General features: G+C 42.8%; 1 protein-coding gene across 1 annotated transcript in view; it reads right to left on the bottom strand.

Annotated features, from left to right (window-relative positions):
- The window catches only part of LOC143278154 (corticotropin-releasing factor receptor 2-like), a 217,349-nt gene that overhangs the window by 168,183 nt on the left and 21,572 nt on the right, over nucleotides 1-27,594 (bottom strand). The gene's annotated exons all lie outside the window — the stretch shown is intronic.

Here is a 27,594-nt window from a genome sequence, read left to right as displayed (position 1 = left end):
ATCTATCTATCTCTCAGTCACAGACTCATGATCTCATTGATGTCACAGTGCTGAAGCGAGAGCGAAAGACTCGACTGAGACTGACAGACAGACTGACAAGCAAACACAACAAACAAACCCAACACTGATGAGGACAATGACATCCCTCGAACTCAGCAGGGCACGGCTCGATCAGGACAGGAGTGGAGTCCCATCCGAGTGACGGGGGGGGGGAAACGAGTTCTCTGGTCACCCCTTTTGTTCGCTCCCGCTGCTGCTGCCTTCTTTGTGATCTGGCGATGGCACCTTGGGCACTGCGATGGGGGAGGTGGTGAAAGGGGGATGAGAGGGAGATTGTGAGAGAGAGAGAGAGAGAGAGAGAGAGAGAGAGAGAGAGAGAGAGAGAGAGAGAGATACGCTTTTTTTTTTTTTTTTTTTTTTTTTGACGCTTTGATGTTTTACTGTCATTGACTGTACAGTCCTTGTGATAGGGGGGAACAATGCATTAACAGGAAACATAAGATCAAACAAAGAAACATAATATAAATCAACATTCTCATCACACACACAAATAAAGTACATACCTAAAATGGGACAAACATAAATCAACTGATCACTTCGGTCAGCTCGACCATCCAAAATGAATAAATGGTTTTGCATACACATGCACACAATCGTGTGTATCTATCAAATTATCATCAAATAATATGTCCTATAATAGTTTTTTTCCATAAATGAATAAACGAATTTTGCCTTACTCATAATTGTACATCTAAACTTCTGTTTATCGTTTTCTTGAGAGAGTGAGAGTGAGTGAGAGTGAGTGAGAGAAAGTGTGTGTGAGTGAGTGAGAGAGAAAGAGAGTGAGAGAGTGAGTGAATGAGTGAGTGAGAGAAAGTGTGTGTGAGTGAGAGAGAAAGAGAGTGAGAGAGTGAGTGAGTGAGTGAGAGAAAGTGTGTGTGAGTGAGAGAGAGAGTGAGTGAGTGAATGAGTAAGTGAGAGAAAGTGTGTGTAAGTGAGTGAGAGAGAGAGAGAGAGTGAGTGAATGAGTAAGTGAGAGAAAGTGTGTGTAAGTGAGTGAGAGAGAGAGAGAGAGTGAGTGAGTGAGTGAATGAGTGAGTGAGAGAAAGTGTGTGTGAGTGAGTGAGTGAGAGATAGTGAGTGAGTGAATGAGTGAGTGAGAGAAATTGTGTGTGAGTGAGAGAGAGAGAGAGAGAGAGAGTGAGTGAATGAGTGAGTGAGAGAAAGTGTGTGTGAGTGAGTGAGAGAGAGAGAGAGAGTGAGTGAGTGAATGAGTGAGTGAGAGAAAGTGTGTGTGAGTGAGTGAGAGAGAGAGTGAGTGAGTGAATGAGTGAGTGAGAGAGTGAGTGAGTGATAGAGTGTGAGTGAGAGAGAGTGAGTGAGAGAGAGAGAGTGGGTGAATGAGTGAGAATGAGTGAGTGAGTGAGAGAGAGAATGAGAGTGAGTGGGTGAGTGAGAGTGAGTGAGAGAGTGAGTGAGTGAGTGAGAGTGAGAGAGAGAGTGAGTGGGAGAGAGTGAGTGGGTGAGTGAGAGTGAGTGAGAGAGTGAGTGAGTGAGTGAGAGTGAGAGAGAGAGAGTGAGTGGGAGAGAGTGAGTGTGTGAGAGAGAGAGTGTGAGTGAATGAGAGAGAGAGAGAGAGAAAGAGTGAGAAAACAGTTTACTGATAAGGCAAAAGGCCCATTTCAATGGAAGAGAGAGTGTCGACAGAGAGAGAGAGAGGGTGTGACAGACAGACAGACAGACAGACAGAGACAGACAGCAGAAGGAATGAAAAGACCCACAGAGAGAGAGGGAACACTGGATAAAAGAAAAAGCGCACTGATAGACGTATCACAATCACAATAATAATTCTTGGTCTTTCGGTATGTGAAAAGAGGTGGTGGGAGCAGTTCGTGTAGCTCTGTCAACATTGTGTTGTGTGTGTATATATATATATATATATATATATATATATATATATATATATATATATATATATATATATATATATATATATACCCCCTAACGGATCTTCTCTTTGTATAACCTCAGCGTCCCAAGACTTTCCAGCTCACGTTCACCGAAAAATCGATGGACAGTCACCAGTCAGTTGTAAGCCTTGATAGAGTTACTGAGTCGCCGAGGACAATGAATCAAACCGTGCTTCCGTCATGAACGATCAAACTGAAGACGAAAATAGTGAAGCGCTTTTTTACGCATCGCTCAAAAGAAAGACGGGCAGATAACCGTGATAGATGAATAAATAAATAAATAAAAATTATAATAAATAACTACATAAATGAATAAATAAATAGATGAATAAATAAAAGTTAACGAAATAAGTATATCTATATGAATATAAAAAAAAGATTTTTTGGTTGATGTTCCTCCACCCTACCTACTGTCAACGTGACCTGGGTGGATGATGTGAATGTTGCATGCATGTCGTTATATATACATATATATATATGTGTGTGTCTATATGGTGGCGGTCAATACCTCCCAGTTTGTCATTAACTGTCACAGCTGCTGCATGTATAATGAGACCCCGAGCGGTGAACTGACGAACGTTCGACCCCTCTGTGATGAAATCTGCCCGTCCGCACTTGATTTTTTTTTTTTTTTACATTTCTGTACCTTTTTTTCGTGTGTGTGTATGCGAATATATATATATATATATATATATATATATATATATATATATATATATATATATATATATATATATGTGTGTGTCTCTCCGTTTGTCTGAGTGCCTGCTTTATGTTTGTCTGTCCTTTCGTCCAGAGTCACGTCTGCTGTGTGTTTACTTTGTGTTCAGAGGAGTGTGGTCATTACTGAGACATTGATTATTGAGCTTACGCTCTGTTTTGGTTGTGGTGGTGGTGGTGGTGGTGGTAGTTTCACTTCTGTTTGCCTGTCTGTCTGTCTGTGTGCCTGTCTGTTTATTATTATTATGTCTGTTTATATGTCTGTTTGTTCGTCTGTCTGTCTGTGTATCCGTCTGTCTCGTCCTCTCGCTCTCTTCCTCTTTTTTCCCCCTCTATTTTCTTTCCTTTGCCGATTCTCTTTGTCCCCGCTCACTCCCTCTCTAACTCGTGTTTTTTGGTTTGTTTGTTTGTTTTTGTTTTTTGTCTTTTTTTTCGGAGGATGTCCCCGATGATTAATCTGAAGCTACACCCCCCCAATGTGTGTCGTCATAATTACATATTGAAATCTGTTGCTGTTGGGTTTTGTTTTGTTTTGTTTTTTTCTCTCTCTCACTCTCTCTCATTTTTTTCTTTCCCTTTTTTTTCTTTTCCATTCTCTCCTTTGTTCGTGGACACACAATGAGTATTATGGACGATGATACCTCAAATAGTTGCCTTGAATGCCTTTAATCAGAAATTCATGTCCTCTTTTTTTCTCGTCTTTTCTTTATATGATTCTTTTCATTCTTTTCTCTGTTCGTGGACGTAATTATCGTCCATATTCTGGGCAACCCAACCTCAATTAATTGCTCTGAATGTTTTGAATGAGAATGTCCAATTGACTGATTTACTGAACTGCTGGTCAGTCGATTCCAGTCTTGTGCTTTGAGCAAGCTTTTCATTTCATGTTTGCTCTGTGCCTTTTGTTGCTTTCCTTTGTTTTGGGCGGCCATTCTCCGTTTTCGGGGAGAGGGATATGCTTTGTATGTTCGTGTTTCCATGCCAGCACGGGACATTGACGTGGATAATGAGATTTTTAACGCGCGTGTTTCAGCTCCGGATTGCGCGTACACACTACTGGCATGAATGCAATATCAGACTTGTACAAACACCTACAACTACTACCACTACTGCTAACAGCTGCTGCTGCTGCCGCTGTAACCTTTTCCTTCAGCAATAAGTTCAATTGTGGCAGGTTTATTTTCTTTGCGTTAGCTGTGCTTGACTGTGTGTGTATACATACGTATGTGTACATAACTACATGCATGTATATGAATGTGTATTGTGTGTGTGTGTGTGTGTGCGCGCGCGTGCACGTGTGTTTATGTAAGTTTTTGCCTGCCTGTGTGTGCGTATGTGTTGAGGGTAGCTGTTAGATACACATGTATGTTAAAATGTATGTATGCAGTGTGTGTGTGTGTGTGTGTGTGTGTGTGTGTGTGTGTGTAGTCACATTTTGGTGCGTGTATGTAACATTGATGTAATGTGTTCTGTTAACAAAGGTGTTTTTGTAAAGCACCTAGAACAGACAGATTTCTGGATAGTATATAAGTATCCATTATTATTATATTTTTTTTAATTATCATTAACTACTACTATAACTACAACTGTGTCGAAACAATGATACAAAACGCTACGACAACATTGATGATTGCTACAAGTAAGAAGAAGACTACAAGTGTTACCACGAGGAAGATCCAAGTGAGTATAATTATTTTTTGTTTGCTGAAATTTCTCTTTTTTATATAATACCCCTCCAGTCCCAACCCATTCAGTGAATATCCAAAGAGCTTATCAGTACACAGTCGCTATCGAAGTTTAATTCGTCCATGCGTGTGTGCCTGTTTGTGCGTGCCTGCGTGTGTGCATGTACATGTGTATGTGCGCGCGCAAGCGTGTGGGTGCAAACGTGCGTACGTGCGTGTGTGTGGGTGTGTGCGTACGTGGGCGTGTGCGTGTGCTTGTGTGTGTGTGTGTGTGTGTGTGTGTGTGTGTGTGTGTGTGTGTGTGTGTGTTGTGTTGTGTGTTTGTGTCTCTGTGTGTATTTGTGTGTGTGTGAGTGTGTGTGTGTGTGTGTGTGTGTGTGTGTGTGTGTGTGTGTGTCTGTCCTTCTGTGTGTGTGTGTGTGTGTGTGTGTGTGTGAGTGTGTGTGTGTGTGTGTGTGTGTGTGTGTGTGTGTGTGTGTGTGTGTGTGTGTGTGTGTGTGTGCCTGAACCCGAAACGTACAAGCTATAACAAGCCAAAGGCACCTCTGACTGAACTTGATTAATCTTTTGATCTCCCCCCCCCCCTCACCCTAGCACCCACCAATTCCGTCAGTAGATTGTATTGTATTGTATTGTATTGTATTTGTATTGTATTGTATTGTATTGTATTTGTATTTTATTTTCCTTTTTTTGTCACAACAGATTTCTCTGTGTCAAATTCGGACTGCTCTCCCTAGGGAGAGCGCGTCGCTACACTGAGAGCGCCACCTTTTTTCGTATTTTTTACTGCGTGCAGTTTTATTTGTTTTTCATATCGAAGTGAATTTTTCTACAGATTTTTTTTTTCCAGGAACAACCCTTTTGTTCCCGAGGGTTCTTTTACGTGCGCTAAGTGCATGACCTCGGTTTATCGTCTCATCCGAATGACTATGGGTCCAGACCACCACTCAAGGTCTAGTGGAAGGGGAGAATATATTATCGGCGACTGAGCCGTGATTTGAACCAGCGCGCTCAGATTCTCTCGCTTCCTATGCGGACGCGTTACCTCTAAGCCATCACTCCACATGCCTTTCTGACTTGTGAGATTGGTGCGTAAGAGGACAAGGGTAGAGACAGCCACTGTCCCGAAACTGGTCTCTAATTCACGAGGAGGGGGAGGGGGGGGGGAGACGAGGGGGGAGGGGGAGAGGGAGAGGGGGAAAATGTATATTTCTGATCTGACTCAGGATTTTTTGTCGATATTACATTCATGTTGCTGTGATCTCACGGAAGAATTATCTTCTCTTCCCCCCCCCTCTCCCCGCACCTCCTCCCCCCTCCCGCACCCCCCCTCCCCCTCTCTCCTCTCTCTCCTTGAATATATACGTACTATACGTCTTCTGTGGTGTTTCAATGGTTATTTACTGTATTGAAAAAGGAGGTGAGAATTCCAGGCTCTATCTGAATGGCTGTCTTTCTGTCTGTCTTTCTATATCACAGCTTCTCTCTCTCACACACACAAAGAGACACAGACACAGACGCCCAGACAGACAGACAAACATACAAACGCGCGCACGCACGCGCACACACACACACACACACACACACACACACACACACACACACACACACACACACACACGCACGCACGCACGCACGAACGCACACACACACACACATACACACACACACACACACGCACACACACACACACACACACACACACACACACACACACACACACACACACACACACACACACAGCTTCTTTCCCTTTCTGACCCCTACACACAAACACAGAGAGAGAGAGAGACGGACAGACAGACAGAGACAGAGAGACAGAGAAAGATTCTTCCCTTTTCCAACCTCCTCTTCCTGCCCGAACTGTAATGGAAAAAAAACACCAAAAAAACAAAAAACTGGCCCTGCTTACAGATAGCGGTCTGTGTTTGTGTGAGTTCGCTGTTGTTCGGGACTTGGACTGAAAAGAAAACTAGAAAAGAAATCTAGCCGCCTTTCTCCCCTGTTCCCATCAATATCCTTCAGCTGAGGGCATAAGTGACACGCCTTTATTATTGACCTATGCCGCTCTTAAGAAATCATATTGATCTACGTGTTGCGTTCAGTCTGAGATCTCGACTTGAATCAACTATACATACATATATATACATATGTGTGTGTGTGTGTGTGTGTGTGTGTGTGTGTGTCTGTGTCTGTGTGTCTGTGTGTGTGCTGATGATTAAGAGGAGCGATGGGGGTGGGGGGGGGGGGGGGCGAAAGGTGGTAGTGGTGGTGATGGTGGTGGTAGTAGTGTGTGTCTGTGTGAGTGCGTTTGTGTGTGTGTGTCTGTGTGTCTGTGTGTGTGTCTGTGTACGTGTGTGTGTGTGTGTCCGTGTCCGTGTGTGTGTGTGTGTGTGTGTCCGTGTCTTTGTGTGTGTCTGTGTACGTGTGTGTGTCCGTGTCTTTGTGTGTGTCTGTGTACGTGTGTGTGTCCGTGTGTCCGTGTGTGTGTGTCTGTGTACGTGTGTGTGTCCGTGTGTGTGTGTCTGTGTACGTGTGTGTGTCCGTGTGTGTGTGTGTCCGTGTCTTTGTGTGTGTCTGTGTACGTGTGTGTGTGTGTGTCCGTGTGTGTGTGTGTGTGTGTGTGTGTGTGTGTGTGTGTGTGGTGGATGTAACCACTTTGTGGAACAGCCAGATACTGGAAGAGGAAGGAATCATTCAGCTGGGATTGACAGTCTCTTATCAGGCGAGACGGCGCTTAACCTTTGGCTGTTTGTCTGGTACTGAACTTTTCGTGTCTGGAACGGAACAACAGAGAGACAATTCTACCTTCCTTCCTCCTTTACACATGTTTCTATCTACCTTCCTCCTTTACACATGTTTCTATCTATCTTCCTCTACACATGTTTCTATCTACCTTCCTTCCTCCTTTACACATGTTTCTATCTACCTTCCTTCTTTACACATGTTTCTATCTACCTTCCTTCCTCCTTTACACATGTTTCTATCTACCTTCCTCCTTTACACATGTTTCTATCTACCTTCCTCCTTTAGACATATTTCTACGAGGGTCATTCAATAAATAAGGTGAATTTTTCGGTATAAGGACTTCTAATACAGATAGAAGCTTACTTTTTTTTTCAACGTAGTCTCCCAGCACTGTCACACACTTTTCCCATCTGTGCACAAGCTTCCGTATTCCCTCAGAGTAAAAATCTTTGGACTGATGTCTCAGCCAGTCGCTCACAACACTTTTGACTTCATCGTCACTTTCAAACTTCGTGCCTCTCGTGAACGCTTTCAAGGGACCAAACAGGTGAAAGTCTGAAGGGGCAAGGTCTGGGCTGTAAGGGGGATGAGGGAGCAGTTCCCAGCCCAGCTCGTTGATGGTCTGCACCGTTCTGGCTGCTGTGTGAGGCCTTGCGTTGTCATGATGCAAGATGACTCCTTCTGACTGATGACCCCTGCGTTTGTTCTTTATGTCTTTCTTGACCTGCCTCAGCAGTTCACAATAGTTGGCACTGTTCACAATGCTTCCTTTCTCAAGGAATGAAATGGTGATTGGGCCTTGCATATCCCAAAAAACGGTGAGCATCACCTTCCTCGTGGACCGCTGGAACTTGAACTTCTTCTTCACTGGAGAGCCTACGTGCTTCCACTCCATGGACTGCCGTTTGGACTCAGGCTCATAGTGCCAAACCGATGTCTCGTCACATGTGACCACCTTCTTCAGAAACTCATCACCATCCTTCTCATAGCGGCAGAGACACTGCTGGGACAACTCGACCCTCCTCTGTTTGTGCTCTGGAGTAAGCATCTTTGGCACCCACCGGCAGCTGACCTTCGAGTAGCCAAGGTCATCATGGACAATTTTGTGTGCTGTCCCAACAGATAAGCTCAAAGTCCTTGCAATGTCATCCACTGTCACCCTTCTGTCAGACTGAATGAGGTCATTGACTGATTCGATCACCTCAGGAGACCTCATTTCTGTAGGCCTTCCAGGCCTGTCTTCATCCTCAACACTGCTCCGTCCTTCTTTAAACAATTTAGCCCACTTGTAGACATTTTTTCGGCTGAAACATGTGGCACCATACACAGTTGACATTCTCCTATGAATTCCAACTGGTTTGCACCCTTCAGCAACCAAAAACTTGATAACTGACCGATGTTCAATCCTGGAGCATGCTTCTTGGTCGGCCATCTTTGTTAATCGCCAAAACTCTCAAAGTTTTTTTTTAATCTGCAAAACAAATTAAATCCATGTGAAAAAGAAGTAAAACAACAACAACAACAAAAAAGTAAGCTTCTATCTGTATTAGAAGTCCTTAGACCGAAAAATTCACCTTATTTATTGAATGACCCTCGTATCTACCTTCCTCCTTTACACATGTTTCTATCTACCTTCCTCCTTTACACATGTTTCTGTCTACCTTCATTCCTCCTTTACACATGTTTCTATCTACCTTCCTCCTTTACACATGTTTCTATCTACCTTCCTCCTTTACACATGTTTCTGTCTACCTTCATTCCTCCTTTACACATGTTTCTATCTACCTTCATTCCTCCTTTACACATGTTTCTATCTTCCTTCCTTCCTCCTTTACACATGTTTCTATCTACCTTCCTCCTTTAGACATGTTTCTATCTACCTTCCTCCTTTACACATGTTTCTATCTACCTTCCTCATTTACACATGTTTCTATCTACCTTCCTCATTTACACATGTTTCTATCTACCTTCCTCCTTTAGACATGTTTCTATCTACTTTCCTCCTTTACACATGTTTCTATCTACCTTTCTCCTTTACACATGTTTCTGTCTACCTTCCTATTTTAGACGTTTCTATCTACTTTCCTCCTTTACACATGTTTCTATCTACCTTGCTCCTTTACACATGTTCCTCTGCGATCTCTGCCTGAGAACGACGCTGGTATGCAATGAATACTTGATAACAAAACCTCGTATTATCTCCCCTTCTGTCCCAGTGCAAAGTAATCGTTCACACACACACACACACACACACACACACACACACACACACACACACACACACACACACACACACACACACACTACCGCCAACACCAACAACACCAACACCACTACCACCACCACCATCACCACGACCTTTCTATGTAGATGCAAATTCCATTGGAGAAATGTATCGAGGTTAAGGTAACGGTCCATTCTATTGTACCAAGGCTTGATCCCAGTTTCCATTGCTACATTGGAACCCAAACTTCTGCGCCAAGGCGATAAAACCCAACATCATTTTGTTCTGCAAGCCATCCTAATTACTTGTGACCGAGGATTTACTGGAGACTGGAAACTGTTTCTGTTGTTCGATTTTTTTGTTTTGTTTTGTTTTGTTTTGGTGTGTGTGTGTGTGTGTGTGTGTGTGTGTGTGTGTTTAATAGCTGTAATCGTATTCAGTAAATTAGCTTCGTTGGCAAATTTGAGCCCGAAACCAGTTCCTAATTTACAGGGGATAATATTTCTCAGACTGCCTTTTTTTGCGACGCAATGGCGAAGGAAATTAGATCGGAGCAGGAATCACCGGTTTTTGTTTGTTTGTTTGTTTTTTGTTGTTGTGTTTGTTTTCATTTTGTTGTATTTTTTGGTTTTATAATGATGAGGCGCAGCAAACATTTTTTTCTGGCACAAAACAAATTGGTCTCGACTGTCTGATCTGAAGGCGAGATAAAAAAAAAATGTATGCATTTTAGAAAGAAACACACACACACACAAAAACCCGACACCATTTCAATCATTTCAGACAGGCAGGAGGAAAACAAAGCATGTATAAAAACAGGAAGATGATTACCATCCATGTTAATTACTAGCTCTTTTACACGCACCCCCGATTCCTCCACCTCCCCCCCCCCCCCTCCACCCGCCCCCAACTCTGTCCAGGGAAAGGGACACATGCTGTGTTACGTCACACAGAGAAAATGATGAAGAATTTTATCTATTTATGACTTTGCTTCTTTATCTCAAAAACAGATTTGTCCACCTTCAGGTTGGAAATCAAATACATACCATAATTATTATAATCACTCATTTTCCCCATACTATGCTATGTGTTCTTTATTATTGCTACATCGCTGGGTGATAACTGTAAAATCCGTGTTCCTTTCTGATTGTTTTTGTTGTTGTTGTTATTGGTGTTGTTTTGTTTTTGGTTTGGGTTTGTTTTTTGTTTGTTTGTTTGTTGTTGTTGTTTTTGGGGGTTTTGTTTTGTTTTGTTTTGTTGTTTGTTTGTTTTGTTTTTTGTTTTTTTGTCTTTTTTGTTCTATTTTCAATAGAATTATTAAACCTTATTTATGGAATACATAATAAAGGCACACAATATGTTTTTTCTTGTGTATTTGTCTTTCCTACATACCTATCCATCCAGTATTTACTGTATTTTTGTTGTTTTGGGCTTTCGTTTCTTTCCGAGATACTCCTGGTATACATGTCAATAAATTGTTGATATGTAATGCGATTGTTATGCATTTGTGTTTGTACCGTTGAATTGCAATCTAGTGTGGGGAAAAAACAAGAATGAAAATAAACGAATAAAGAAAGAAAGAAACAAACAAACAAACAAACAAACAACAAGAAAGCAAACACATGTACACAAAGACACCAGCAGTCTCATTTTCTTCCTCGGAAGTGCTTCTCGAAAATACATTGGCTTTTGTGATTATGTTTGCGTCTTTGTCAGAAATGATTGATTCAACAATCCCAGCGCCGGGACTGATAACAATCCACATGAGCACACAGACAGCTGTATCACAGCACACAGCTAGGCACAGCTACGGCGTAACGCTACGCACTACAGCCAACACAAAAGAGACACAGCAACAGCACACAGTGCAATGCAATGTAGTATAGTGATGTGTGTGTGTGTGTGCGTGTGTGTGTGTGTGTGTGTGTGTGTGTGTGTGTGTGTGTGTGGTGCCCCATAATCTGCACCGTTTCAGTGGTATTACTCCCACGCCGCTCATTTAGATTCCCCCCATACACGGCCACACCCGGGTTCGCCCGTCACAGTTCCAGCGTCAGCAGTCCGCAGGGAACCATCGATGTTAGGTCGCTTGGAGGCCACACACCACAGGAGACCCTGCACTGCTGCTGAGTCACTTCGGTGGTGTTCAGTGGTGCCTGTTCTGACTGAATGTACTAAGGACACCACCTACAAAGCCCCCTACACGCGACAATAATGGCATAGTCGCGGAGCCAGACTGAGTGAGCGTCCCTCCCAGAGTGGAGACCGCCACCACGTCCCCCAAACAACATCCCACATGAATCTGCTGACACTAAAGACATTGACAGGACTCACCCCAAGCACGGAAGTGGAGGGGTATCGAAACTGAGGTCACCATGAGAGCAGGGCGTGGAAGGCCACAGACTTTGAGACTGTTTTGTTTATATTGATGATGATGGAGGAGGAGGATGACGATGACGATGTTGCTATGAAGGTCCATTCTGGTTTGGGACTGCGTGACAAGGCTGTACCCTACTCTTCCTGTCATAATGATATCCCGGTGTTACCCAGGCCCAAGAGATACAAACAGTTGCAGTGTTGGTCAGGTAATTAGAGCAACAGACCCAAAAACGCATCCGTGAAGTGGATGACACTCGACTGTGTGGTCCCAGTCTCCCCATTTAAGCCCACAGCACACTCAACTTTGGGTAGGAGCCGGCCACGGGCCGAAAAACCCACCTCCGCTGGGACTCGAACCGCATCCTCCCAGCTGTCAGTCCGAGATGCTAACCACTTCGCCACGGCGGCTGCGCAGTATAGTGATCTGGCCTTTGTGTCAGGGCTCCGTCTTGGAACGCCAGACAGACCTCCTACCCGGCCAGACATCCAGGACTCACCCCTTCTCGAACAACGCACCTAATTTGTATTGTATTTCTCTTTTTATCACAACATATTTCTCTGTGTGAAATTCGGGCTGCTCCCCTCGGGGAGAGCGCGTCGCTACACTACAGCGCCACCCTTTTTTAAATAGTTTTTTCCTGCGTGCAGTTTTATTTGTTTTTCCTATCGAAGTGGATTTTTCCACAAAATTTTGCCAGAAACAACCCTTTTGTTGCCGTGGGTTCTTTTACGTGCGCTAAGTGCATGCTGCACACGGGACCCCGGTTTATCGTCTCCTTCGAATGACTAGCGTCCAGGCCACCACTCAAGGTCTAGTGGAGGGGGAGAAAATATCGGCGGCTGAGTCGTGATTCGAACTAGCGCGCTCAGATTCTCTCGCTTCCGAGGCGGACGCGTTACCTCTAGGCCATCACTCCATAATCAAGACCCAAACCCTTGGTTCGCTTGACCTTAGAGGCTTTTTTGTCCAGTACATCATTAAAGTCAACTGGAGGGTACGCTGCTTTTTGTGCTCTTTTGCCATGTCCTCCAGTTACCGTTACTCCCACGTTGCTGAACCCGAACCCATATGACGGGCGCAATAGCCGAGTGGTCAAAGCATTGAGACTTTCAATCTGACTGTCCCAAGTACGAATCTCGGTAACGGCGCCTGGTGGGTAAAGGGTGGGGATTTTTCCGATCTACCATGTCAACACATGTGCAAACCTGCTAGTGCCTGAACCCCCTCTGTGTGTATATGCATGCAGAAGGTCAAATATGCACGTTAAAGATCTTGTAATCCATGTCAACGTTCGATGGGTTATGGAAACAAGAACATAGCCAGCATACATCCCCTCCGCACCCCCCTTCCATCCCCCCACCGAAAACAGAGTATTACTGCCTTACATGACGGGGCAAATAAACAAAATGGCTATATACATAAAATGTTACATGTCTGTCTGAGTGTGAAGGTGTGCGTGCCTGAAACCTGATTGAATGGCACAGGAAACGAATGATGAGCGCCCAATGACAGCCGTCAATCGTCTCTACCCAGGTAGACAGCCTGTTGTGCAAAATGACCCTGAGTTTGTAAAACCGCTCAGAGCTTTGTCACCGACCCAGGATATCCGCTATATAAAATATCCACATCAGTCATCATTCACTCATATTGATCCAGGTTCGTCGTGTCCTGGTCCCTGCGCCAGAAGTCCACACAGACGTCAAGGTACATGGACGACGTGGAAGTTCGATGCTCCATCGACATCGTGGGTCACGATGAGGGCATGGCACGGAAGATGACAGAACTTTGAAATTTCGTTGTTGTTGGTTGTTTGTTTGTTTTTCTGCTGCATTGTTTATGATGATAGTGAATCGGGGATGAGGTTGTCATTGCTGTTGACACGCAGATCCAAACACGACTGGGATTACATGACAAGGCAATGTCTTATTCTACTGCTACTACCATTGCTACTGCTACTACTACTTCTTTTTTCTTTCCTTTTTCAACCACTACTACTGCTACTACCACTACTACTACCACTACTACTACCACCACTACTACTACCACCACTACTACTACCACTACTACTACTACTTCGCGACACCGATCAGTACGTAAAAGCGGATGGTAAATAGATATGTCACTGACACAATCTGGAAATCACAATGAATTTTTGTTTAAAGGAACTCTATCACACGACCCTGTCGTGTAATATAAAGTCCAGTATAAGGCAGATCTAGAAATTAAAAAGAAAAAGAAAGAATAAACGAAAGCAAAAGAACGAAGAGAAGAGAAAGAAACAAACTAAATATTCTACCAAGTACAGACTAAAAGTAGGCTGCAATGATTACAACGTCACACTTCAAAAAGACAATATTCTAACATATGCACGCAAGCATACACATGAGAACACTCACACGCACGCGTATGATATTTTTCTTTGACGGAGTTCAACTGATGTTGCTTTGTTGTCCTGGTATTAGTTTGTCAAAGTCAGAAACGAATCATGCGCCCTTACCTCAAGAAATCGGATTAATTAGCAGGAAACGCTAGAAGAAAAAAAACAACAACACGAAAGTAATTACAAATTCTATTGAGAACATGGACAGCTCTAAGGATTTTTGTTTGCAGTCTGTTTTTTTTTCTGTTTCATTCAGGGAGCATATTAAATGTCATTGCTCTGAGGATTTTCGTTTGTAGTCCATTTTGTTTTGTGTCAATCAGGAAGCTCATTAAATTTCGTTGATGTAGTGTCCGTCTGTCAGCTGATTCACAGACATAAATCTATGGAGTTTGTTTCTGTCGTGTTTCTCATGTTTTCAAAGTTCGTACAATGACCGTTCTTCAAAGCCCATTGACGTGTGCGCACAAAGCCTTCCCTGGCAGCCAACACGGTGATTGATCACCACTGTTTTTAAAGCATCATTATCATGGCGTTGGTTCTACATGTCAGTCATAAATGAGATGATTGATAGTGAAATTACCGTTTGTTTCAGCATTTTATACCCAGTATCACTGGTAGATGTTCTTGGGACGTGTAGAAGAGACATAACTCATTGCTTACGTAAAAATCACATGCACATCATACGGACGGGAAGCATAACTTTAAATTGCATTGTTGTATCGTCGGCCTGACGTCTAATTAACGGATATTTGCTTGCCGGGCTTAAGTGTCTTGTGTAAAGGCATGTTTTACTAAAACATCGGACGTTTTCTTTCACCAAGTCATTTGACTTGCCCTTTGCGTGTCATGTTTAACTCAATGGGATGCAGAAAATCGATATGGAATACTGATTCATGATTTTATTCAAAGGGTTTTGTTTCTGTGTTATTTAATTTGCTATGAATCAAAATCAACAGCCACACAGATTTCGAAATGTTATCAACAAAATTAGAAAATTCCACTAACGAGTCCCTAAATACTACACGAAAAACGTGAACTACTTCACTGACAAGACAGACGATAATCTCAAACTGTGGACACTGGCATTTTCTTCTTTCTATCCTTTTCATTCGAATATATAGAAATGTCGATTTATAATTAATAATAACAATCAGCATTATGACAGAAATGATAATAATCCAAATAATAATAATAATAATATCATTTATTTTCAGTATAATATCATCATCTTAGATGAACAGACTATAAATAAATAAACGAACTTCTTTCTATCCATTGTGGTTTATTTCTCACTTTGAGGTTGGTTTCTCACTTTGTGGTTTAAACACACTGTACGTGGAGACCACGTGTTACTCAGCTGTGACGAACCTCACCACAAGACGAGCCAACGACATGGTCACTGACAAATCTCGTCAAGGCAGAAGCGCAAACCAGTTTTGTGCCAGAAAAAAACAAACCAGCACTCACTGTTTTACATTAAAAACTAAAAACAAGGGAATGTGATCATTCGCAAGATACGGCAAAGTTCAAAGTGTGTGTGCCATACGATTCTAACGCCAAATAGCATGTTGTTGTTCATCGGTTTTATGTCTTCTCACTAAGAGCGGCATCAAATGGAAAACAAAATGTCTTAAAGGGGGGCGGGGGAGGGGGCGAGGGGGAGGGGGGGGGGGTTGGCGACGAAGAGGAGGAGGAGGTGGGGGGGGGGGTTGATGCACAGGTTATGTAGCATGTATTGCTGGGAGTATCTGCCACTCCGCAGGAGGACCTTTGTCATGACATTTTATTTTTCCCCTCATCATCGGAATCGCCTTGTAGTGATAACGTAACATGTCACTGCGTGGAGGAAGATAACAATCCCCAAACAGAGACACAGCTATCATCCTGAAAGCGACGCACCATTCAGTTATACAACTTCTTCTTCTTCTTCTTCTGCTTCGTGGGCTGCAAATCCCACGTTCACTCGTATGTTCACGAGTGGGCTTTTACGTGTATGGCCGTTTTTACCCCGCCAAATAGGCAGCCATACTCCGTTTTCGCGGGTATTCAGTAATACAATTCCTCGGATCTTCTGACCTGTCAGAACCATTTACAAAGTACACAGCTAGCATCCTTAAAGCAGCGCACCATTCAGTTATACAATTTCTCGGACCTTCTGAGCTGTCAAGAATCGTTTCCGATGATGGTACAGTCTGTCGCGCCATTTACTGATATCTGTCTGTCTGTCTATCTATCTATCTATCTTGCTTTTTGAATTCTGCCTCCACCAGACACAGTCTGGGACAGCGTGTCATGATGAACACCGCTCTGGATTCTGGCCTGTCGCTCAGTCCATTTAGCAAAGCGATCGGGAGAGGCTTTCTATTCTTCTACCCTTCACATCCATTAAATCAGTAACGAAACAGGACGTGCTCAAAAGCGCGAAAAAAAGGATTTTCTTTCTTTTTTTTTCTCTCTCTCTCTCTTTTTTTCCTCAGTCAGTTTAACATCAGATACAGTTTCATGTAAGTTTAAAATCAATGTTGTTTCAAGAAACACCCCACGAAAACGGAATATAGCTGCCTATACCGCGGGGTAAAAACGATAATACACGTAAAAGCCCACTCGTGTACATACGAGTGAACGGTGAACGTGGGAGTTGAAGCCCACGAACGAAGAAGAAGAAGAAGAAGAAGAAGAAGAAGAAACGTTTCCAGAAACTGCTCAAAGCCTGTCGTTTTTTGTTTTTGTTTTTTTGTTTGTTTTTTCTTTTTCTTTTTTTTTTCTTTTTGTTTTCTTTTTTTTTGTTATGATCAGACAATACGAACGAAAATAGCAGAGCTCACAATATTTGACCCAAATATAATCTGAACTTAGTAAAGTCGTTTTACCTGCTGGGGCGCAAAGCCTCTGGTTCTGCAGTCAACGCCAACCTCTGGCTGTGTGTTCAAACCGGAAGTCCACTGATAATCTGTCTCGTGAGGTGGACAAAACCTTGGATGGGTTTGTACTTTATCAGACATGCTTTCGAGGTACTTTATCAGACTTATACTTTCGATGTACTTTATCAGACTTATGCTTTCGAGAGGAGACGGAGAATTGTTTCTCTTGGGTGTCAGTGACTAAGTCCTCGGAACACACACACACACGCACACACACACACACACACACACACACACACACACACACACACACACACACACACATACACACACACAAACCACCACACACACACACACACACACACACACACACACACACACACACACACACACACACACACACACACATTCACTGGGCAAGCTTCCATCCCAATAGGAATAAATCAGTGATCCACCCAGAATATCAGACACTCGCAGTGTAATGTCAAGGGGGCACAGTCACTCTCATCAAAATAAAACCCAGCCCCCACCCCGCTCATCCGCACAGAGGCACACAAACAATAAATGTATTGTTGTTATAGTAAAAAAAAATTGCATGGTTAAATTAAAGACAAATGAATAAATAAATAGAATAGAATAGAATATGTCTTTATTACCAAGTGTGCCGGGGTCACAAGGAATATTGGGGGTGTGTGGGAGGGGGGGATAGTACATAACAAGGTACGAACATATATCGAAAATCATGCACAAATACAGATACAGTAGAAATTAGGATACATACAAGTGCATACCAATATAAAGACTTGTGCATACTCACACCTGCACACACACACACACACACACACACACACACACACACTATATATATATATATATATATATATATATATATATATATATATATATATATATATATATATTCTAACTGATCATACTCAAATGTATACATAAACGCTTTAACAAAATGTCTTCAATCACCGATATGTGTGACGGGACATTAAACAAAATTCCTCCTCCTTCCTCCTTACACATATATGAATAGACAAACAGATGAATAAATAAACTGATAGATAGATAGATAGATAGATAGATAGATAGTTTCAGTTTCAGTTTCACTTTCTCAAGGAGGCGTCACTGCGTTCGGACAAATCCATACACGCTACACCACATCTGTTGAGCAGATGCCTGACCAGCAGCATAACCCAACGCGCTTAGTCAGGCCTTGAGTGCATGCTTACATATTTGTGTACCTATGAAAGTGGATTTCATTTTACGTAATTTCGCCAGAGGACAACACTCTCGTTGCCATGGGTTCTTTTTCAGTGCGCCAAGTGCGTGCTGCACACGGGACCTCGGTTTATCGTCTCATCCGAAAGACTAGACGCTCAGTTTGATTTTCCAGTCAAACTTAGGAGAAAGGGCGAGAGCGGGATTCGAACCCACACCCTCACGGACTCTCTGTATTGGCAGCTGAGCGTCTTAACCATTCTGCCACCTTCCTCCTAGATAGATAGATAGATAGATAGATAGATAGATAGATAAAGAAAGAAAGAAAGAAAGAAAGAAAAACGAATGAGCACCGAGTAAGTTTCACTTCGACAATACCTGGGGCTGTGCTGCTTGCAGAGGACAAGAAGGGAACGTATCAATATCAGTATCAGTATCAGTTGCTCAAGGAGGCGTCACTGCGTTCGGTCAAATCCATAATTATACGCTACACCACATCTGCCAAGCAGATGCCCCGACCAGCAGCATAACCCAACGCGCTTAGTCAGGCCTTGAGAAAAAATACATAAATAAATAAATAAAATAAAATAAAATAAAAAGAGATAAATACATAGTTGTTTTTTTTGTTGTTTTTGTTTTGTTTTGTGCGCTTGGAGTTGACTTCATCAAGATTTTGCGCCTTATAATTTTTTTTTTTAATTATTATTATTATTAAACAAACAAACAAACAAAAAACCAAGAGAAAAAAAAAGACAATAATGATGATGAATACGCAAATAACTGTAAAACATGCAGGCACGCACGCGCACACACACACACACACACACACACACACACACACACACACAAACAGGGAAAGAAGGGAATGAAGAAAGAAACACAGAGAAATGAAAGACCGCAAGGACAAATGAACATAATTATACCGAAAGGAAGAACAGAGGGACACAGAGAAATAAAGGAAAACAAGGACAATTTGGTATGACAAGCATAAAGAAAGAAAAGAAAGGAAAGAGAGAAACAAACAAACAAACAAAGAAAAGAAAGAAAGAAAGACAGACAGAAAAGAAAGGAAAGAGAGAAACAAACAAACAAACAAAGAAAAGAAAGAAAGGAAAGACAGACAGAAAGAAAAGGAAAAAAAGACAGAAGAACAGAAAAGAAAGAAAGAAAGAAAGAAAATAAAGGAAAAAAGAAAGACAGAAAGAAAGATGGTAAAAAGAAAGAGAGAGAAAGAAAGAAAGGAAGGAAAGAGAAGAAAGACAGGAAAGAAAGAAAGGAAAGAGAGAGAGAAAGAAAGACAGACCGAAAGAAAGAAAGAAAAGAATGGAAAGAAAGAAAGACAGAAAGAAAAGAGAGAAATAAAGAAAGAAAAGAAAGGAAAGAAAGAAAGAAAAAAGGAGAGAAAGAAAAAAGGAGAGAAAGGAAAGAAAGGAAATAATGAAAAATCAAAGGAAAAGAAAAAGAAAAAACCAACAAAGAAACCCGAAAGAAAGACGGAGGAGTAGAGTGGGGGGGGGATAAAAGAAAAAGAAAAGACAAATGAATAGAACGAAACAAAAAGCAGAAAACAAAGACAAACACAGACACATGTACTGACAGACAAAAGTAGACTGGAAGAAATAAAGAGAGAGACAGAGAGAGAGAGAGAGAGAGAGAGAGAGAGAGAGAGAGAGAGAGAGAAAGAAGGCTACTGAAAAAAGAGAAAGGAAAACGAAAGAAAGACAGACAGTATGACCGATCAGCTAGCTTGATGTCTTTGGATGGAAGCGCACAGTGAGTGAAACTGGAGAAGACACGTGTCCTCTTCTTCACATATCTATGGTCGGATCCGCTATTAACTGCCAGCAGGCCGACAAGGAGAGTATATTACTCCATCGTAAACAACCTTATCACAGAAAGCACAGATAGAGAGAGAGAGAGAGAGAGAGAGAGAGAGAGAAAGAGAGACAGAGACAGAGAGACAGAGAGAGAGAGAGAAAGAGAGAGAGAAGGAAGAGAGAGATTGGGAAGACAGAGACTGAAAGAAAGAGAAAGAGAATGTGATAAAGAGAAAGAGGGAGTGAAAGAGGAGAGAGAGAGAGAAACAGACAGAGAGAGAAACAGAGAGAGACACGCTTTGATGTTCTAATGTTGAAAATACACTGTCCATAGCACACGGTTGAGATAATTCAAAAAACGCACATGCACAAAGACGCTTTTTTGTCAAGTCCAGTAGTGTTTATTATAATATCGACTTCACTCTCCCACTGTACGTTCATTCAATTTAATTCAACCCGTCGTTCATTCACACACCCCTCCCCTCCCCTCCCCTTCCCTCCCCTCTCACCCCACATATACACATGCACTCACGAGCATTCCTGGATCACCACACAAGCATAATTTTTTGAACAAGAGAAACAAACAAACACACACACAAACAGGCCATTAACCAAGTTGCTGTGGACAAGTAAGAGAGACACAGAGAGAGAGAGAGAGACAGAGACAGAGGCAAAGAGACATAGAGAGAGACATGGAGAGGGATTAAAGAGGAGTGAAGAGGGAACTGCTCAAAGCCAAGTGTCAGTTACAGTTCATCATGACTTGACACAGAAGTATCACTCAGAAGGCCACAAGCATGATCAAGTCACGGTCAGCGTTCTTTCCCCCTGCACGTGTTATACATTTTGAAATTGGGTTTTGGATCTGAGAGGTTTTTTGCGTGTTCATTGTTTGTGTCCCCCTTTTTTTTTTCTTTTTTTTTTCCTTCTGCTTTTTCGTTTCGCTATTATTATTATTATTATTATTATTATTATTATTATTATTATTATTATCATTATCATTATTATTACTATTCTTATTGTTAGTAGTAGTAGTAGTAGTAGTAGTAGTAGTAGTAGTAGTAGTAGTAGTAGTAGCAGTTGTAGTAGTAGTATCATTATTATTATTATTATCATTATCATTATTATCATCATCATCATCATCATTATTATTATTATTATTATTATTATTATTATTATTATGTTATTTTTTACTACTACTACTACTATCATTATTATTATCATCATTATCATCGTCATCATTATTCTTACTGTTGTTAATGGACGTGGTGATAATAATGATCCACCTCTACAACCACCACCACCACCACCACCACCATGATGACGATGATGATAACGAATGAGAATTGTAAGTCACACAAGTACCCATCAGAACCATGCACAACCCGTCATACAGAGAAGAGGACACTGTTCTTACTACTACCACGTAATGTTGATTATATCATGTTTACTTGTTTTGTTGTTGTTTTTTGTTGTTGTTTTTGTTTTGAAAACAAGAGAACGCTGGCCATTAAGGAGAAGCGTGAGCGAAGGAAGCAGGGCTCAACTTCTGGAGACGTTTTCCCTTGCAACACCTGTGGTTAGTGCTGTGCATCCAGAATCAGCCTCTTCTCCCATATGAGGACACACACCGACAGATAAGCCTGCCTGCCTACTCATCCGTCGGTCCGACGGGAGACTTCATCGTATTATGTTGTTGTTGTTTTGTTGTTTTCGCAGCTGCTTATGACATACGTATCACATACGCTTGTTTATTGTTCTTGTAGTTGCTTGCTGCTATCATTATCCGAATGCTTATTTGTTGTTCTTGCAGATGTCGCTGTTATCATAATCCGTGTGCTTGTGTAGTGTTCTTGCTGATGATCTGTGATCAGATTAGGTAATCTAAACCAGCGCGATTACGAAAAACCACGGAAAGTTTCTGCACCACAGAATCGAAAGCTAGTCAGGTATCTAACCCAGATGCATGCAACATTTCATGTTGTGTCAATACAATTCCCTGAAGAGCAGAAAAATGCAAAATATCTCAAACATCTGAATGTGTTTGGAAAACAAAGACGCAACGACAACAACAAGAACATATCAAGTGTTCGCAACACGCTGGCAAGGAGAGGAGAAACTGCAATGCGGTCTTATCTGCTGATGAGAAGAGAGAGAGAGAGAGAGAGAGAGGGAGGAGGGAGACAGAGAGAGAGAGAGAGTGGAGGAAGGGAGACAGAGAGAGAGAGTGGAGGGAGGGAGACAGAGAGAGAGTGGAGGGAGGGAGACAGAGAGAGAGAAAGTGGAGGGAGGGAGACAGAGAGAGAGGGAGGAGGGAGGGAGAGAGAGAGAGAGTGGAGGGAGGGAGACAGAGAGAGAGGGAGGAGGGAGACAGAGAGAGAGAGAGTGGAGGGAGGGAGACAGAGAGAGAGTGGAGGGAGGGAGACAGAGAGAGAGAGTGGAGGGAGGGAGACAGAGAGAGAGAGTGGAGGGAGAGAGAGAGAGTGGAGGGAGGGAGACAGACAGAGAGAGTGGAGGGAGGGAGACAGAGAGAGAGAGGAAGTGGAGAGAGGGAGACAGAGAGAGAGTGGAGGGAGGGAGACAGAGAGAGAGAGAGAGGGAGGAGGGAGACAGAGAGAGAGAGTGGAGGGAGGGAGACAGACAGAGAGAGAGTGGAGGGAGGGAGACAGAGAGAGAGAGGAAGTGGAGGGAGGGAGACAGAAAGAGAGAGTGGAGGGAGGGAGACAGAGAGAGAGAGTGGAGGGAGGGAGACAGAGAGAGAGAGGAAGTGGAGGGAGGGAGACAGAGAGAGAGTGGAGGGAGGGAGACAGAGAGAGAGAGGAAGTGGAGGGAGGGAGACAGAGAGAGAGAGTGGAGGGAGGGAGACAGAGAGAGAGAGGAAGTGGAGGGAGGGAGACAGAGAGAGAGAGTGGAGGGAGGGAGACAGAGAGAGAGAGGAAGTGGAGGGAGGGAGACAGAGAGAGAGAGTGGAGGGAGGGAGACAGAGAGAGAGAGTGGAGGGAGGGAGACAGAGAGAGAGAGGAAGTGGAGGGAGGGAGACAGAGAGAGAGAGTGGAGGGAGGGAGACAGAGAGAGACAGTGGAGGGAGGGAGACAGAGAGAGAGAGGAAGGGGAGGGAGGGAGACAGAGAGAGAGAGTGGAGAGAGGGAGACAGAGAGAGAGAGGAAGTGGAGGGAGGGAGACAGAGAGAGAGAGTGGAGGGAGGGAGACAGAGAGACAGTGGAGGGAGGGAGACAGAGAGAGAGAGGAAGTGGAGGGAGGGAGACAGAGAGAGAGAGTTGAGGGAGGGAGACAGAGAGAGAGAGGAAGTGAAGGGAGGGAGACAGAGAGAGAGAGGAAGTGGAGGGAGGGAGACAGAGAGAGAGAGAAAGTGGAGGGAGAGAAAGAGAGAGAGGGAGGAGGGAGACAGAGAGAGAGAGAGTGGAGGGAGGGAAACAGAGAGACAGACAGAGGAGAGAGAGAGAGAGAGAGAGATGAGGGAGGGAGACAGGAAGACAGAGAGAGAGAGAGAGAGAGGAGAGGGAGAGAAAGAGTGATGGAGGATGGGGGAAGTCAGACAGAGAGAGAGACAGATACATATTTTTCCCCGTTAGGCCCTAGCCACTATGAAGGGCTAAACAAACACCATCTGTCAAGTCGTATTTATTTCACTAAACTTGGGGTAACAAAACAACAACAACAACAACAAATCTTGAATCAACAGCTACAGCGCAACATCTCTCTCTCTCCCTCTCTCTCTCTCTCTCTCTCTCTCTCTCTCTCTCTCTCTCTCTCTCTCTTTCTGTCTCTCTGTCTCTGTCAGTCTCTGTCTATCTGGTTGTCTCTCTCTCTGTCTCTCCCTCGCTCTCTCTTCCTCTCTCTCTGTCCCTCTCTCTCTCTCCATCTCCCTCTCTATCTCTCTCCCTCCCTCTCTCTCTCTTTATTTTTTCACCCTACCCCCACCCTTGCCTTTCCCCCCGATGTTCCTCTCTCTCTCTCTCTCTCTCTCTCTCTCTCTCTCTCTCTCTCTCTCTCTCTCTGTGCCAGATGTTGCTGGCACCACAGCCTGTTATCGTGATGACCAATCGCAAGCCGAGATATCTACAACAAACCAAGCACTGAGTCGTGGACAGAAATCATGAGCCGAGTTGGGTACAGCGTGTCACTTTTGAGGGCGAGAGACTATCCATCCATCGTCCTGAAACATTTACCGTCTGTTCGGAAGAGAGAAAAAGTAATCGATGTAGAAACATTTTCTCTCTTTTTTTCTTTTTTTTTTTTTTAGTTTCGGGGGAGGGTGGAGGGTGGGGTTTGGGGGAGACAACTCCTCACTTAACATCCATCATAAAGATAATACATCGTATGCTTCAGGAGCCAGTTGCATTGCTCGGATGGAAGAGCCTAGTATGGTCGTAACCCGCTACTAAATGTGTGCAGTATGATAATAACAATAATAATATTTGTATAATATTTTAATTTTACATAGCGCTATAATACAAGCATAAGCAAGTTCTAAGCGCTTTACAATCCAGTGAAACAAGAAATCATATAAAAAGTAGTAGAAACATAAAACAAAATCATTAATATTATAAAAACGCAATGCATAAAACTCACAAAGTAACATACTATCAATACTACAACTGTTACACTCCAATACTCACACTAACACACACGCACAGACACACACACACACATGATTAAACGGCTGAGATGACAGCAGTTTTCACTTAAAATACATACATGTAAAAAGGAACATAACTGTAATGTGCATGCCACAGATTTTGTAAAAATTGTAAAATAAAATTTTGGATAGAAAAGGTAAAAGGGGTAAAAATCGGGTCATTCTCCCTTTCTCACCACCACCATCCATCTACCCACCCCCATTTTCTCTACTCTCCCATCACACACACTCACATTGCCATGGGCCTGCGACAACAGCACTATTTGAGTTATGACAAGTATTTTCTAAAGAGATAAGATTTAAGATTTGCTTTAAAGGTAGATAGATGAGTTGTTTTTCTGAATTCAATAGGCAGAGAATTCCAAGTTGTTGGGCCGAAGACGGAAAATGATCTCTTTCCACAGGTGTTAAGGAAGTATCGGGGAACAGTTAGCTGGGAGGAATCAATAGATCTCAATGTTCTGTATGGAACTAAACTTGGCGTAGTTCGTTCACACGTAGGCATTTAGTTACGTGTAACTGTCACAAAGTTAGAACCAAGCAATGCAGCTGGCTCCCAGAACAGCATAGTAGTACCAGAAACAAAAAGGATGCGGAAGAGAAAAACATGCAGGGTTGGAAAATGCACGATTCCCATTGAATTCCCAGCCGCGGACAAATGTCGCGCGAGCAATGGGATCGAAAAAAGAAATGGGTAAGGCAAACGTTGGGATGCTTTAGTTCGGAAATCAGTGACAGGGAAGAAAGAAGATGGAGAGGGAGAAAGAGGGGGGCGGAGGGAGAGTCAGCCAGCCAGACTGAGAGAGAAGAAAGAAAGAAAGAAAGAAAGAAAAAGGAAGGAAGGATGGGAGGGGAAAAAAACAAAGGAAGGAAGAAAAAAAGAAAGACAGAAAGAAAGAGGGAGAAAAAAGAAAGAAAGAACAAAAGAAAGAGAGAGAGAGAAAGAAAGAAAGGAAGGAAGGAAGAAAGAAATGGAAAAATGCTAATACTTTCTGCAAAATGCCTACTCCGCTAAATACGGAAGGAAGCTGCCTACATTTTGGACAACCATTTGAGAAAGAAAGTCATAGAGACAGGAAACACACACACACACACACACACACACACACACACACACACACACACACACACACACACACACACACACACACACACACACACACACGAACATTTCCTTATGTGATAGCTCTGGCTAAATAGAAATTCCTTGCTATGGTTTCGTTTTCTCTCTCCCTGTGAGTGTGTGGTGTGTATCCACCTTGTGAAAGCCACCCTGACTAAGAGGAACAGTGACAAACCAACCCAGAACTAACCAAACGGAAAACAAACAAACAAACAAACAAAACAAAGATCCTGCGGTCTGGAACCCACAATCTCCGTAATCGCCACCTTTTCACACCACTGCCGCCAGCAAACGTTTGTGTTGGGAGAGTCACCATTTTTTTCTGAATCTTAGTAAGCTGTAATTCCTCAGTCATGGAATGCAAGGTTCGTGGTACAAGATTTATTTTCATTTTATCCGTTTGGGGGCTATGGAGGATTACGAACAGATAAACAAAAGATCCAAATAGATATGTAAAACAATGAATTACGTAATTGTGTCAATAACACTCACGTATCAGATACAACGTAGGTATGTCTTTCTCAGAATGCGCGCACACACACACACACACACACACACACACACACACACACACACACACACACACACACACACACACACACACACACACATTCATAGCATAGCAAATGAATCTTTAAAACAGACTTTAGAATATTACGAAGACGATAACGATAAAACCACCTTCTACATCGGTGTACTCTTCGAAAGTAGAAGTAGGAAGCTAGGGTTATTATTTCAATTTCGAAGCCATACCCTTTCTAATAGGCAACTGCCATCTTTATTTGTTTTAACTGAAAGCAATTGTAAGCATCCGTCCAAATTGGTCAACGAACCGGTGAGAATCCACTCAACGTACCGGTCAACGTACCGGCTTCGGATCCACTCTGTTTACGCATACCCAGATTCAAACACTCCACTGTTGGCCGCCGTTCTTTCTCTGTCTCTGGACCTTGCGATTGGAATGAACTTCCTCTTTCGCTTCGTCAAGTCTCCACTCTAAGCTCTTTCAAGTCTGGCCTTAAAATCCACCTCTTCCCAAAGTAGCCTCCCTTGCCTGCCCTTCCTTGTCTTTAGTTTCTACAGTTTTAGAGTTATGCATGCGTGTGAATGACTGGTGCGAAAGCGCTTTGATTTGTCTCTGCACAAGATTCAGCGCTATATAAATACCATTATTTTATTTATTTTTTTATTTTTTTATTATTAGGTACAGGGCAGTCAGTAAAGTACAAACAGTCGGCCAAAATGAAACCCATCCCGGCGCTTCCGTCGGAGGGTGGATGAAAGCAATGAAAGAGAAGGTGTAGAATGGAATGAAAATAGATAAATAAATATACACACAAATAACTATAAAGATAAATGTCACAGGGCAGTCAGTTAAGTACAGACAATCGGACAACGTGAAATCCATCCCCGTGTTTCCGTCGGAGAGTGTATGAAAGCAATGAAAGAGAAGGGTGTAGAAAAGAATGAACATAAATAGATGAATAGACAGATAAATAGATAAAGAGAATAAAGACGAAAAAGAAAAGAAAAAGCTCGATCTACACAAATCAAATCATTACGCTTCACAAAATTGGAAGTGAACAGAAACAAAATTACCGGCGAATCTGGTGAAGCTTATCGGCAACGCAATTACAACATCCCTTGTGACATGACAATTGTATTAAACGCGCCCTCTCCCTCTCTCTCTCTCTCTGTCTCTCTGTCTCTGTCTCTGTCTCTCTCTCTCTCTCTCTCTCTCTCTCTCTCTGTCTCTCATATCACCAACGTAACATGTTCCATGTCTGCACGCAATG

This window comes from Babylonia areolata, chromosome 2 (assembly GCF_041734735.1).
Source record: "Babylonia areolata isolate BAREFJ2019XMU chromosome 2, ASM4173473v1, whole genome shotgun sequence".
In the NCBI taxonomy this organism is placed as follows: Eukaryota; Metazoa; Mollusca; class Gastropoda; order Neogastropoda; family Buccinidae; genus Babylonia; species Babylonia areolata.
Note: the sequence above shows the minus strand (reverse complement) of the source record. Positions and strands in the feature narration are given on the sequence as shown.